We start from the raw sequence: 15,356 nt of genomic DNA, 5'->3' as shown, positions 1-15,356 counted from the left end.
TTTATTATGGCATGACAATTTACAGTTTTGAAGCATGTATTTTTATACTTAGGCATACGTGCCCACTGAGTACTTTTGTACTCAAGCCCTGCATATATTTCTAAATGTGCAGGTTGAGCAGCTGCCGATGTTGATGAAGTGATGAGCGGGATTCTTTTGTCTTATTATGTATTAAAGAACTCTAGGGTTACATGTCTTCATACATGTAATCAGAATCATATTCCGCTGCGTACTCAGAAGTTTTATGTTTATTTGGCTAAGTCAGAGATATCTGAACTTACTAGTTATTTGAGTCTATACGACTAAACTTCTGTTATATTATAAATATCCCTTTTGTTAAATGATGAAATGCGATCTTTCCTTGTTTGATTATCCCCTTTCTACCCCGCTTCTAATCTCCCTCCATTAGTCACGGTTTCCCGGCTTAATTATCCTTAATTAGGTTCGGTCGTGACAGAGTGGTATCAGAGCAGTTTATTTGCTCTGAACCCTAGAGTTAACCAATTTTTCTAGTATGATCACTGCTATGAAAGAGTCAGTCGACCAAAGCTCATCACTTCATCACATCGTCATGCTCAGCAAGAAAGAAGGTGGTAATGATTTTAAAACATTGAGAAGTTCACGTTCTATATGAATGTACTGATGCTTACATTCAAGTTTTATGCTTTATTGATTGATTAGATATCTCAATGAACTTAGATGCGTTAAGAATGCATGATCACTGTTACGAGAAAAACAATAGAAGCTAGAAACTCAGTTATATTTCACTATAGCCATGGTGAAGAGCTAAGAAAGAGGAAGAGAATCCAATGAAAGCAGTGCAAGCAGAGTGCCACGCACGAATCACTGAAGCAGGCATAGTTCTTCATTCAGATTGTTCACGCGAGACGGAACACTTAATCGACTATTGCCTTCGATGATAGTTTAAGTACAATATTGATTATAAGTGATGAGTGCGACTGATGTAATCAGTTAGCTAATTCCTAATAAGCTGAGACTCGCTTCTAGCCTCGATTATCACTAGCTATGGCTTGAGGATAACCTTCATGATTCATGTATGAACTTCAGAGTTAGACTTACGAGGGGTCAAAATGCTTTGTATATGATGTTATAATATTACGATTAAAGCTATCAGCTTATAGTTTCAGATATTCGGAACCATTCTACTTACAGTACCTATCGTAATAGATAAGGACATGACTGAGAATCCCTATTGATTACGATCACTTACTACGAATTAGAAAGACGAGATGTGATATGGGTACTAGTAGTTACCAACCATTATGATTGATCATAAAAGTTTACGCAAGTGTGTAAGATGAGAGAAGTTCTCGAAGATGGTTTAGAGTTTAATAATAGCTAGAAGCGCCGACAGTGGATCAATGCTGAAACAAATGAATTAAGATTCTAATGAGACCCTAAGGATATACTCAAGATAAGTATATATACCTTAACCTATCGAGGACATCGCCTCAGTTAGAACGTCTTGGATTATGCATTTAGTCTGGTAGTCGCAATGAGAGCATTGACTAAGGTCATTCCATGACTTAGCTGTCACACCCCAATTCTTGAAGGAATAAACTATAACTGGGGTACGACTAAAATCATATAAATGAACAAGGGAAGAACCTTGTGAAATTCAGATAATAGAATAAAAATGTTGGGCAATGCCCTTTGAATGAAGAAAGATAGAAATCAAGTGATACTAATCAATCAACAACATTCAAAGCCTTAGGATCACAAGTTCGGTTTCATGCTTCCGATAACCAACGTTAAATAACATCGAGCTAGAAGTTGAGAGTTTAAGCTCGATAAAAACATAATTCAGAATTTAACATAAAAGTCTTAAGTTGGAGAAACAAAAGACAAATAAAAGCTAGTGCAATAGCGGAAGACAAAATACGGAGTTGAACCCTAGCCTCAGCTCTGCCCCGTCATCACCAGCCATTAACCTGAAAACATTTGAAAGAAATTTTGGGCTAAGTACTAATGTACTTAGTGGGCTGCAACTTTTAAAGCATTTCATAATCTGAAGAACAGTTTATCCAATCTTACTGACATGACATAGAAGGTTTTAAAGAGAAATAACTTCTATGCATGTTAAAACATTTTCATATATATATATACTTAATTATTTTGCGCGCGTTTGCACACTCCATTCTGTTACTCGCTGTGATCCCGGACCTCTAGCCACCGACGGATCTCTGTCTCCCGCTGACTTGAACTGAGGGCGTAACCCAGCCAAGTATAATAAACCTCGGAAATTAATCCAGACAGGCCTATCATTACCATGCTCCGGAACACATCCCGTCGAGCACCCTTATAACGCCTCTGGTTAGTGCCCGATGGAGATCAACCCACCGAGTCAGCTAACAAGTGTACACAATTCTCAAACAACGTGTTAGGTCATAAGAGAACCTCAATTGATTAACTGTACGAGCCTTAAACATGGTAGAGTGCACAAAAATATTTTATTGGATAAACAGTTTATATTACACGAATATTTAAGCTCAATAGCTAAATCATACATTTGAAAAATAAGCCCACCTGTCTAGGCAAAGCCTGTCGTTTAACTTTATTTCTGAATCGGAATAGCAGTGCTAATCCTCCTGATGCTCAAAGCCTACAAGAAATCTATTCTTAATAGGTCTCCTTGAATTCTAATCTTAAGTCATGGTGAAGTGCTTAATATTCTATGATTCACTTAGCCGGGTTTTCAAAATTTAATGAATAAATAATTGAAAACATTTCTCTTTGAGTTAAGAACACCAACAATATTCTTACTCATCTTTCTTTAATAATTGGAATTATAATAAAACCAATTAAATCATAAATATTCTTATTGCAAAATATAATGCAAATCATGTCATGCTTAACATATAATAAGTAATTACTTAAAATATGCACATAATAATAATAATATAATATTATTATGAAAATTATCCTTTAAATAAATTAATCAAACTAATAATAGTTCAATTAATTAAAAATAAGAAAGCCCAATTTAATTAATTGAAGGCAATTCAAAATCCTTAAATAAAATAAGGCCCAACAAATTTATTAGTTAATAACCCAACTGAAACAAAAATAAATAAAATCTCGGCCCAAATACTCATAAAAATCGGCCCATGACTCGAGCCCACTCTAATTAAAATCGGCCCACAACTCGAGTCCACTCTAATTAAAATCGGCCCACTATTAATTAAAAAAAATCCAGCCCAACACTAATTAAACCCCGGCCCAACTGTCAAGCCCACTCCCCAACCAAGCCCAACCCCAAAGCCCAACCCTCACCCTAGCCCAACATCCCATTTCTCCACCTTCCTAAACTTCACGCTGCGCCCCCATCCCAATTCACTCTCTCCCTCTCTATTCTCTCTCTCTCTCTCGGACGATCTTGTCCGCCGCGGACGCTCGCCGGAGGAGCAGCGGCGAGAAGCCGCGCCATCCTCGGCTTTCTCACACACACACACCCATGAAATTCGCTCGTCCATCATCTAAATCCGCCGCTGCCGGAACTCATCGGAGCAAGCGGCCACAGTAACTAACTCTTCGGTTCTCCCTTCTCTCGCCCTCGTCTCTTGCTCTTTTCCGGCGGCGGTAGCAGCGCCGCCTCCACCACCCGACCGCCGTCCCCTGACTCCCCTCTCCATCTTCGGTCGGGCAGCAGCAGGAGAAGCGGACTGCCGCCCAGCCTCCCTCTTCATCCTTCACTCTTCCTTCCTCACCTCCCTCGACTGTTCTCTCTCCCTCGACTGCTCTCTCACCCTCGACTGCTCTCTCGCCGCGGACGCTCACCGGAGGCGCAGCAGCGACGAGCTGCCGCCACCAACCACCGCTGAGCTCTCCACCTCCACGACACACCACTCTCTCTCATTCCCTTTCCAAACTCAGTCCGGCGAACAGAAATGAAGTTGCCGCCAACCGTACCTTACTGAAACCGGCAGAAAACAGCCTCCAAGGCTGCCTCCGCCTCTCTCTCTCTCCTGTCTCCGGCTGCCGTCGCCCGTAGATCGGGTGACACCGCCTTCAACTCTCGCTCAACACAACCCTCTCCTTGACTTGACTCAGCAAGAAACACAACACTCACTCAACAAGCTAGAAGCAAGAACTGAGACATGGAGAAACCAAGCTTCAAAAAGTCGTCCTCCTCTACTTCTTCTTTTATAAATCGTGCTCTGATGTATGAATATATATATATATATATATACAGATTGTATGCTTATAATTATGAATGTCATTTTAATGAAATGCGTTGCTGGGTATATATCAAATTGTATATAGCTTTGAACAAGCTTGCAGCTTGAAGTTCGATTTATGAGCAGAGGTAAAAGAAATCAAATGGCTACCTTGTGAGAAATTTCAGTGAGTGTTGATCCTGTTTGTTTGTTGTGTGCTGGATTCTGTCGAAATGATCTTGGTGAGCAAATGAAAATTTTCAGAATGAGTGAAGTGATAGGGATGTCCGTGTGGTATAGCTGAACTTGTGTGGGTGTAGCTCTGCACTTAGTTCCTTGGTATGTAGGAGAAATGGTGAGTGGAAGGGAATGAGTATTATGGCTAAAGTTTATTTTGGTGGGGGGCAAAGTATGGTGTGAAGTGTGAGTGGGGAGAGTGGAAAGTGTGAGTGGGTAGTGATGTTAACGTTGGTGGTGGAAGTAGTGAATTGGTGAGTAGTGTAGCACCATTGATGAGTAGTGGATTGAGGATGAGATATGGGAGGATTTTATTAGTCTGCATAAATACATGTATGCTATAAATAATCATGATATAAGGTGGTTATTAGGAACATAGATAAAATATCGGGACTGTAATAAATACTTCAGGGTTCGTTAAATAAATAGCTCGTGAAAATACTTAAATACTAAATTAAATAAATATGCAATGCATATAAATTCAATAACTAAATTTACAAATGTTTTTGTAAATCATTTTTGTTGGAATTAAAAATAAATTCATTTTCTTTATATCCGGCGTGAATCATCTTACTTCTAAATTCGAAAAAATATTCTAAACTTAGCAAAAAGGAACGGGGTATTACATTCCTCCCTCCTTAAAAAAAAATTTCGTCCCCGAAATTACATACCTTGATAATCTAACTGGGGATACTTGACTTTCATTGAATCTTCAAGTTCCCATGTGGCCTCTTCCATCCCGTGATGGTTCCACTTCACTTTAACAAGAACGATGTTCTTGTTACGTAAAACTTGAACCTTGCGATCAAGTATCTGGACTGGTTTCTCTTCATAACTTAAGTCCTGGGCTAGGACCACTTCATCATGCTTAATCACATGTTTTGGATCAAACACATACTTTCTTAACTGAGAGACATGAAACACATTGTGTACGTCTCCAATACTGGGTGGCAATGCCAACCTATAGGCTACAGGGCCTATCTTATCTAGGATTTCAAAAGGTCCTATAAAACGGGGTCGTAACTTGCCCCTCTTTCCGAAACGTATAACTCCCTTTGAGGGAGAAACTTTGAGGAAAACTCGATCCCCAACATTGAATTCTAACTCCGATCGGCGTTTATCGGCGTAAGACTTTTGTCTATCTTGAGCTTCTTTAATTCTTTGCTTGATGTGATCGACCTTCTCAACCATCTGTTGGACCAGTTCAGGACCTAACAACTTTCTCTCGCCCACTTCATCCCAGTAAAGTGGTGATCGACATTTTCGGCCATACAAAGCCTCATATGGAGCCATTCCAATTGTTGCTTGATAACTGTTGTTATAAGCAAATTCTACAAGAGGTAACAAATCCTCCCAACTTCCACCTTTGTCTGTGACAATCGTTCGCAGCATATCTTCTAGGATCTGAATCGTTCTTTCTGACTGCCCGTCAGTCTGAGGGTGGTATGCTGTGCTGAAATTCAGCTGAGTGCCCATTGCTTCTTGTAAACTTTTCCAGAAACGCGATGTGAATCTGGTGTCACGATCTGATGTGATAGATACAGGTACACCGTGAAGGCGTACTATCTCTTTGACATATAACTTTGCAAGTTTCTCCAATCCAAAAGTCATTTGAATTGGCAGAAAGTGTGCTGACTTTGATAATCGGTCCACTATGACCCAAATAGCAGTGTTTCCACGTGCCGACCTCGGTAGGCTCACTACGAAGTCCATGTTAATGTGCTCCCACTTCCACTCAGGGATAGGTAGTGGTTGCAGCATTCCATACGGCCTCTGATGCACGGCCTTCACTTGTTGACAAGCGAGACATCGCTCTACAAACAACGCTACATCTCTTTTCATTCCTTTCCACCAGAAAATTTTCTTCAAATCCTGATACATCTTTGTGCTGCCTGGATGTGCAGTGTAAGGAGTATCATAAGCCTCGCTCATAATCTCATTCTTTAATTCTTCTTTGTGTGGCACACACAATCTTTCACCAACCATAAGTGCATTATCCTTTGCTTCAGTGAATCCTTTCGTTTCATTCGTTCTTGCAGCTAGACGCATCTTCTCCAAGAACAAATCTTCTCTTTGTGCTTGCACAATTCTTTCCCTCAAATCAGGTTTAGCTATCAATGCAGCAACACAACCCGATACTGTGTCTGGAGGATGAACAATTTCCAAACTGAGTGAGGCGAAGTCACGGATCAGTTCCTTCTGCTGGGTGATGAAATACCCTAGCTTAGCCTTCGTCTTTCGACTCAGTGCGTCAGCTACTACATTCGCTTTTCCTGGATGATAACTGATGGTGCAATCATAATCCTTTACTAATTCGAGCCATCTTCGTTGTCTCATGTTCAAATCCTTTTGCTCGAAGAAGTATTTCAAACTCTTATGATCTGTAAAGATCTCACACTTAACTCCATAGAGGTAGTGTCTCCAAATCTTCAGCGCGTGCACGACGGCTGCTAGTTCTAAATCATGAGTCGGGTACTTCAGCTCATGGGGCTTCAATTGACGAGACGCGTATGCTATCACTTTCTGATTTTGCATCAACACGCAACCCAATCCTAGTTTCGAGGCATCAGTATACACCACGAATTCTTCATTCTCTTCTGGTATTGCTAACACTGGTGCAGTAGTCAGCCTAGTCTTAAGCTCCTTAAAACTTTGTTCGCACGCTTCAGACCAAACGTATTTAGTCCCCTTTTTCAAAAGCTGAGTCATTGGCCTAGCCAATTTCGAGAATCCTTCGATGAATCTTCTGTAGTATCCTGCTAGACCGAGGAAACTCCTGATCTCATTGACATTTGATGGTGCCTTCCATTCCTTGACTGCTTCGACCTTGGCGGGGTCTACTTTGATTCCTTCAGTCGACACGATGTGACCGAGAAACATTACTTCTCTCAACCAAAACTCGCATTTGCTGAATTTAGCAAACAATTTCTCATTACGCAGGGTTTCGAGTACGATGCGCAAGTGCTCCTCGTGTTGTTCTTCAGTCTTAGAGTAGATGAGAATGTCGTCAATAAACACTAAGACAAAACTATCGAGATATTGATGGAACACTCGGTTCATCAAATCCATGAAAACGGCTGGGGCATTCGTTAATCCAAAGGGCATCACTGTGAACTCGTAATGTCCGTAACGCGTTCGAAATGCTGTCTTTGGAATGTCTTCTCTTTTCATCTTGAGTTGATGGTAACCAGATCTTAGATCAATCTTGGAAAACACACCGGCTCCTTTCAACTGATCAAACAAGTCGTCTATCCTTGGAAGAGGATATCTATTCTTTATCGTGAGCTTGTTTAATTCTCTATAATCGATACACATCCTTAGTGAACCATCTTTCTTCTTGACGAATAAGACTGGTGCTCCCCACGGTGACACGCTAGGCTGTATGAAACCTAGATCCAACAGTTCTTGTAGTTGCATTTTCAATTCTTGTAACTCTGGCGGGGCCATTCTGTATGGTGCCTTTGACACTGGTGCTGCCCCGGGTTCTAGATCAATCGTGAATTCTAGTTGTCTGTTCGGTGGCATACCGGGCAATTCTTCGGGAAAAACATCTTTGAATTCTCGCACCACTGGAACTTCTTCGATCGTTTTCTTTACTTCATGTTCTCCTGTCAAACTGACCAGAAAAGCCTGACATTCTCCCGTTCTCATTATCTTTGTGGCCTTCATCGCCGAAATTACTGGTACTCTTCCTCCCATTCTTATGCCATGAAAACTTGCCTTCTCCTTTCCAGCGGATTGGAAAGAGATCTTTCTCTCGCTACACAGTATCGTGGCACCGACTTGAGTAAGCCAGTCCATCCCTAGGATTATGTCAAACTCTATCATAGTGATGACATACAAATCTGCCTTAAATGTTTCAGTACCTATGTTCAGCTCTAAGTTCGAGATAACGTCCTTAGCAGTCAATCTTCCATTACCAGGGGTGTTAACTTCTAAAGTTATCTCAGCCAATTGTGGAGCCAGTTCTAATCTCTTACAAGCAGCATGTGAAATGAAAGAGTGGGACGCTCCAGTATCAAACAAAGCTATAATCGGCACGTCGAAAGCATTAATCATACCTGCCAAGTTTCCTTGGTTTCCTGCTGCTTGATTTTGGTTAAGGGCATAGGCCCTAGCGTTCTGTGGCTGTCCCCGTTGTCCTCCAGGGCCCTGATTTTGTCACTGTTGATTTTTGGGGTTTTGCTGTTGAGGTGCTCCTCCGTTCTTCTTCGGACATACTGAAGCATAGTGCCCAGTTTCCCCACATCTATAGCATATATTCATTCCTTTCAGGCATTCCCCTGAATGAGGTCGCTGACACTTTGGGCAGAGTGGTCGTCCCATTGCTTGCGGCTGTTGATTCTGACGTTGATTCTGATTTTGGTTAGCAGCCCACGGCTTCTTTCCATTTCCATTCCCGGGGTTTCCTCCAGTTCCCTCGTTCCACTTTCTTTTTCCTTTACCACCATCTTGAGGTGGTACGAATCCAGACTGTCCCGGAGCTTTCCCTTTTTCCTTTGGTAGCAATGACTCAATGGTGAGAGCCCTGCTCAAAGTTTGTGCGTAGGTGAGACCTCCCTGGCTTGCTAGGGAGATTGATATCTCGTGGCGCAGTCCATTCCTGAATTTTTCTGCACGCTTCTCATCAGTGTCCACCAGCGTCGGAGCATATCTTGATAGCTGATTGAAGGCTCTATCGTACTCAGTAACTGTCCCAGCCCTCTGCTTCAGATTCCAGAACTCATTCTGCTTCTTCTGTCTATAGCATCCCGGTATGTATTTCTCATATAATTCAGTCTTGAAATCTTCCCAAGTGAAATTTTCCCACTGTTCCTCAGTCATTGTGCGCCTCACCGATTCCCACCAGAAGTCGGCTTCGTCCACCAGTTGGTAGGTTGCACAAGTTACTTTGTCTTCTTCATCGCAACGGATGTAGTTAAAGATACGCTCTATGGCCCTAACCCACTTTTCGGCGTCTGTTGGATCGCCCAGCCCGTCAAATGTTGGAGGTTTTTCCTTGCGAAACTTCTCTTCAGCAGTACGATTTGGTGCTACTTGTTGGATTGGCTCTTCAGGGATGAATCCCCTGCCGCGTCCACGACCACGACCACGTCCTCGTCCCCTACCGCGTCTTCTTGGTGCGTCTTCCATTCTGATTTACGAACGAAAATAACACAAAAGTGAGACTTATTCTGCATGCATGCATACATATATACATACATAGATATACTTAAGGTATATTACTTCTATAGTGTAACCCTATGTAAGGCTAACTCTATGGGGAAACTGATCTATCTGGGTGGAATACTCAAGTGAATCCTTAATCTTATCTCATTGCTTCTACGTTATAACATATCTATGTTAAACGTTTCTATCTTACCAGTCCTTACTTAAATCGATCAAGCGGGGCTATCACGACTAACATTCCCAAGACATTCTTGGGTGGTACTCAAACAGTTGTAAGAGTTCTTATTATTCTGATCGTATAGGCAGTGAACCTAAAACAATAACATAACTTTCTTATTCGTTCATTCTCTTTGAAACCTGAAACATGTGGACATTTAATGTCACATGAAACTTTTGTATTGCCGGAAAGATTCAAAGAATCTAACTCGACCATACATCTGGTATTCGTGAAAAGCTCGATAGTCCTAAACACGACTTTACTTCATTTTATCGTTAAGGGCTCGGTTTGTCCCAAACACGATACTTAGCTGGTTATATGAGTCGGAGACTCAAAATAACAATATGAAAGCGATTAGCAATTCATAACTTATAGCATATGGAAAGCGTTAAGCAATTCACATAGCATCTTTTACTGAAGCGCGCACTTCTTAAACTCTAAAACATTTAATAACTTTGAAACTTTTAAATCGTACCTTTTTCTTGCGGCAGTGTGACGGCGAGCTGAGGTTCAACAACTTTCTTAGAAGTCTAGAGGTACTATTCTAGACTCGACATTTAAAAACTTATGGTTATCAGAAACATGAAAGAAAACTCATGCTCTGATACCATTCTGTCACACCCCAATTCTTGAAGGAATAAACTATAACTGGGGTACGACTAAAATCATATAAATGAACAAGGGAAGAACCTTGTGAAATTCAGATAATAGAATAAAAATGTTGGGCAATGCCCTTTGAATGAAGAAAGATAGAAATCAAGTGATACTAATCAATCAACAACATTCAAAGCCTTAGGATCACAAGTTCGGTTTCATGCTTCCGATAACCAACGTTAAATAACATCGAGCTAGAAGTTGAGAGTTTAAGCTCGATAAAAACATAATTCAGAATTTAACATAAAAGTCTTAAGTTGGAGAAACAAAAGACAAATAAAAGCTAGTGCAATAGCGGAAGACAAAATACGGAGTTGAACCCTAGCCTCAGCTCTGCCCCGTCATCACCAGCCATTAACCTGAAAACATTTGAAAGAAATTTTGGGCTAAGTACTAATGTACTTAGTGGGCTGCAACTTTTAAAGCATTTCATAATCTGAAGAACAGTTTATCCAATCTTACTGACATGACATAGAAGGTTTTAAAGAGAAATAACTTCTATGCATGTTAAAACATTTTCATATATATATATACTTAATTATTTTGCGCGCGTTTGCACACTCCATTCTGTTACTCGCTGTGATCCCGGACCTCTAGCCACCGACGGATCTCTGTCTCCCGCTGACTTGAACTGAGGGCGTAACCCAGCCAAGTATAATAAACCTCGGAAATTAATCCAGACAGGCCTATCATTACCATGCTCCGGAACACATCCCGTCGAGCACCCTTATAACGCCTCTGGTTAGTGCCCGATGGAGATCAACCCACCGAGTCAGCTAACAAGTGTACACAATTCTCAAACAACGTGTTAGGTCATAAGAGAACCTCAATTGATTAACTGTACGAGCCTTAAACATGGTAGAGTGCACAAAAATATTTTATTGGATAAACAGTTTATATTACACGAATATTTAAGCTCAATAGCTAAATCATACATTTGAAAAATAAGCCCACCTGTCTAGGCAAAGCCTGTCGTTTAACTTTATTTCTGAATCGGAATAGCAGTGCTAATCCTCCTGATGCTCAAAGCCTACAAGAAATCTATTCTTAATAGGTCTCCTTGAATTCTAATCTTAAGTCATGGTGAAGTGCTTAATATTCTATGATTCACTTAGCCGGGTTTTCAAAATTTAATGAATAAATAATTGAAAACATTTCTCTTTGAGTTAAGAACACCAACAATATTCTTACTCATCTTTCTTTAATAATTGGAATTATAATAAAACCAATTAAATCATAAATATTCTTATTGCAAAATATAATGCAAATCATGTCATGCTTAACATATAATAAGTAATTACTTAAAATATGCACATAATAATAATAATATAATATTATTATGAAAATTATCCTTTAAATAAATTAATCAAACTAATAATAGTTCAATTAATTAAAAATAAGAAAGCCCAATTTAATTAATTGAAGGCAATTCAAAATCCTTAAATAAAATAAGGCCCAACAAATTTATTAGTTAATAACCCAACTGAAACAAAAATAAATAAAATCTCGGCCCAAATACTCATAAAAATCGGCCCATGACTCGAGCCCACTCTAATTAAAATCGGCCCACAACTCGAGTCCACTCTAATTAAAATCGGCCCACTATTAATTAAAAAAAATCCAGCCCAACACTAATTAAACCCCGGCCCAACTGTCAAGCCCACTCCCCAACCAAGCCCAACCCCAAAGCCCAACCCTCACCCTAGCCCAACATCCCATTTCTCCACCTTCCTAAACTTCACGCTGCGCCCCCATCCCAATTCACTCTCTCCCTCTCTATTCTCTCTCTCTCTCTCGGACGATCTTGTCCGCCGCGGACGCTCGCCGGAGGAGCAGCGGCGAGAAGCCGCGCCATCCTCGGCTTTCTCACACACACACACCCATGAAATTCGCTCGTCCATCATCTAAATCCGCCGCTGCCGGAACTCATCGGAGCAAGCGGCCACAGTAACTAACTCTTCGGTTCTCCCTTCTCTCGCCCTCGTCTCTTGCTCTTTTCCGGCGGCGGTAGCAGCGCCGCCTCCACCACCCGACCGCCGTCCCCTGACTCCCCTCTCCATCTTCGGTCGGGCAGCAGCAGGAGAAGCGGACTGCCGCCCAGCCTCCCTCTTCATCCTTCACTCTTCCTTCCTCACCTCCCTCGACTGTTCTCTCTCCCTCGACTGCTCTCTCACCCTCGACTGCTCTCTCGCCGCGGACGCTCACCGGAGGCGCAGCAGCGACGAGCTGCCGCCACCAACCACCGCTGAGCTCTCCACCTCCACGACACACCACTCTCTCTCATTCCCTTTCCAAACTCAGTCCGGCGAACAGAAATGAAGTTGCCGCCAACCGTACCTTACTGAAACCGGCAGAAAACAGCCTCCAAGGCTGCCTCCGCCTCTCTCTCTCTCCTGTCTCCGGCTGCCGTCGCCCGTAGATCGGGTGACACCGCCTTCAACTCTCGCTCAACACAACCCTCTCCTTGACTTGACTCAGCAAGAAACACAACACTCACTCAACAAGCTAGAAGCAAGAACTGAGACATGGAGAAACCAAGCTTCAAAAAGTCGTCCTCCTCTACTTCTTCTTTTATAAATCGTGCTCTGATGTATGAATATATATATATATATATACAGATTGTATGCTTATAATTATGAATGTCATTTTAATGAAATGCGTTGCTGGGTATATATCAAATTGTATATAGCTTTGAACAAGCTTGCAGCTTGAAGTTCGATTTATGAGCAGAGGTAAAAGAAATCAAATGGCTACCTTGTGAGAAATTTCAGTGAGTGTTGATCCTGTTTGTTTGTTGTGTGCTGGATTCTGTCGAAATGATCTTGGTGAGCAAATGAAAATTTTCAGAATGAGTGAAGTGATAGGGATGTCCGTGTGGTATAGCTGAACTTGTGTGGGTGTAGCTCTGCACTTAGTTCCTTGGTATGTAGGAGAAATGGTGAGTGGAAGGGAATGAGTATTATGGCTAAAGTTTATTTTGGTGGGGGGCAAAGTATGGTGTGAAGTGTGAGTGGGGAGAGTGGAAAGTGTGAGTGGGTAGTGATGTTAACGTTGGTGGTGGAAGTAGTGAATTGGTGAGTAGTGTAGCACCATTGATGAGTAGTGGATTGAGGATGAGATATGGGAGGATTTTATTAGTCTGCATAAATACATGTATGCTATAAATAATCATGATATAAGGTGGTTATTAGGAACATAGATAAAATATCGGGACTGTAATAAATACTTCAGGGTTCGTTAAATAAATAGCTCGTGAAAATACTTAAATACTAAATTAAATAAATATGCAATGCATATAAATTCAATAACTAAATTTACAAATGTTTTTGTAAATCATTTTTGTTGGAATTAAAAATAAATTCATTTTCTTTATATCCGGCGTGAATCATCTTACTTCTAAATTCGAAAAAATATTCTAAACTTAGCAAAAAGGAACGGGGTATTACATTAGCATTACACATGGTGACACATACCCTATAAAGGTGCTCAGATGAGTAAAAGCTATTTCCTTATTGAATGCGTGATGATTCGGAAGGTCTTTTGCAATAACACGGAAGAGTGCTTCAAATTATATGGTTGCATTACAAGCGCTATGTGAAGGAACACTAAGTACTAGAAGTACTACATTAAGATCATGTAGAGGAACATTGTTAAGTAAGGTCGAGCCTACCTTATTTCGCCTATAGAAGATGTTTAAGGATTGCATTAAATTAGGAGGCAGACTCTAAGTTTGAGAAGCTCTAGAATATTGTCAAGGACATGTTCAAGATGTTAAGAAGAAAGTGGTGATTTTAGACCAAATATACCTTTTGCAGCCAAGGAATAAGAGTTGCCAAGTTCGGAAAAGTATTTCCGAGTGACTGAGAAGTAGTTATGTCGGGCCTGGCCAGTCCACATGGCCAAAATCTCAGTAGTCGTCATATATGGGTCTTTAAACCTATATATTTTAAACCTTCATCTGAAAAGCCAAACGGGTTCAGACTATTAGGTCATTTCGTTTCGACCTTTCAGTCAATTCATTTCTACCCTATGGTTATTATTTTCAATTGTTTGGCAAATTATTGAAACACTTTGCCTAATTGCCATTTGTGATTTGAATCATTGCGATCTACTAGCTGTTGGTAGATTTTCTGTGACCCAAGGATAAACAGATACTCATCAGATTAAATCAGTCAAACACGTATGCTTCAACCCAAGGGTCAAGCACGTAATGCATACAGACAATCTCTTGTGCATTTAGTAGGACGTTATTTGTGTATTTCGAAAACGACGATCATTTCGATACTTTTGTATGCCCCTATGTTGGCTTAGTTATTTTGACTAGTATTAGTACGGAAACACTGGTTCATAGGGCATTTCGGAACTGAGCCTCTCATGATGACCTTGCAAGATAGCCAGTTCATCATGTATAATGCTTGGATAGATTACCATATCTATATTCAAATGTTGATGAAATAGTCCTCATTAATACTAATTTCCCATGTCTATGTAGCGACCCTATCAGTCTTTTGCGACAAGTCACTTCTGCTATGTTATTTATATACTTTCATGAGATAGAGTATGAGCGAGATTTGAGAATCAAGAAAATGATTTACAGAATCGACGATATGCATATGTGTATTACATTGGTGAACATATGTCGACTCATCGGAATGCCAACAAAGCAAAGGCGTCCGAGAGAAGGGGAACAGAACATAGAATAGAAGAACTATTCCTATGACAAAATCCACTTGTCTTCAGTGGGACAAGAGATCCGGCCAAGCTGAGACATATGTACGAAAGATGGAGCGCATTTTCAGCTTTTTCGCTGCACTAACCAAGAGCGCCTAACTTGCGTGCCCTTTTCAGTTGACTGGGTCAGCTGATTTCTGGTGGGAAGCAAGGATGAAAACGATGACAGC

At 40.9% G+C, this 15,356-nt stretch overlaps 2 long non-coding RNA genes across 2 annotated transcripts; both read right to left on the bottom strand.

Moving 5' to 3' along the window:
* Positions 1 to 1,808: 1,808 nt before the first annotated feature.
* On the bottom strand, positions 1,809 to 5,002 carry LOC131017058 (uncharacterized). Its single transcript, XR_009099375.1, has 3 exons — positions 4,350 to 5,002; positions 2,548 to 2,623; positions 1,809 to 1,952 (listed from the first exon to the last, which is right to left on the bottom strand). It is a non-coding gene; the product is annotated as an uncharacterized LOC131017058 (long non-coding RNA).
* A 5,668-nt stretch (positions 5,003 to 10,670) lies between these two features.
* LOC131017055 (uncharacterized) lies at positions 10,671 to 13,833 on the bottom strand. Its single transcript, XR_009099371.1, has 3 exons — positions 13,210 to 13,833; positions 11,410 to 11,485; positions 10,671 to 10,814 (listed from the first exon to the last, which is right to left on the bottom strand). It is a non-coding gene; the product is annotated as an uncharacterized LOC131017055 (long non-coding RNA).
* Positions 13,834 to 15,356: the final 1,523 nt, after the last annotated feature.

Source organism: Salvia miltiorrhiza, chromosome 3 (assembly GCF_028751815.1).
Source record: "Salvia miltiorrhiza cultivar Shanhuang (shh) chromosome 3, IMPLAD_Smil_shh, whole genome shotgun sequence".
Taxonomy (NCBI): domain Eukaryota; kingdom Viridiplantae; phylum Streptophyta; class Magnoliopsida; order Lamiales; family Lamiaceae; genus Salvia; species Salvia miltiorrhiza.
This window is presented reverse-complemented; position numbering and strand designations above follow the sequence as displayed.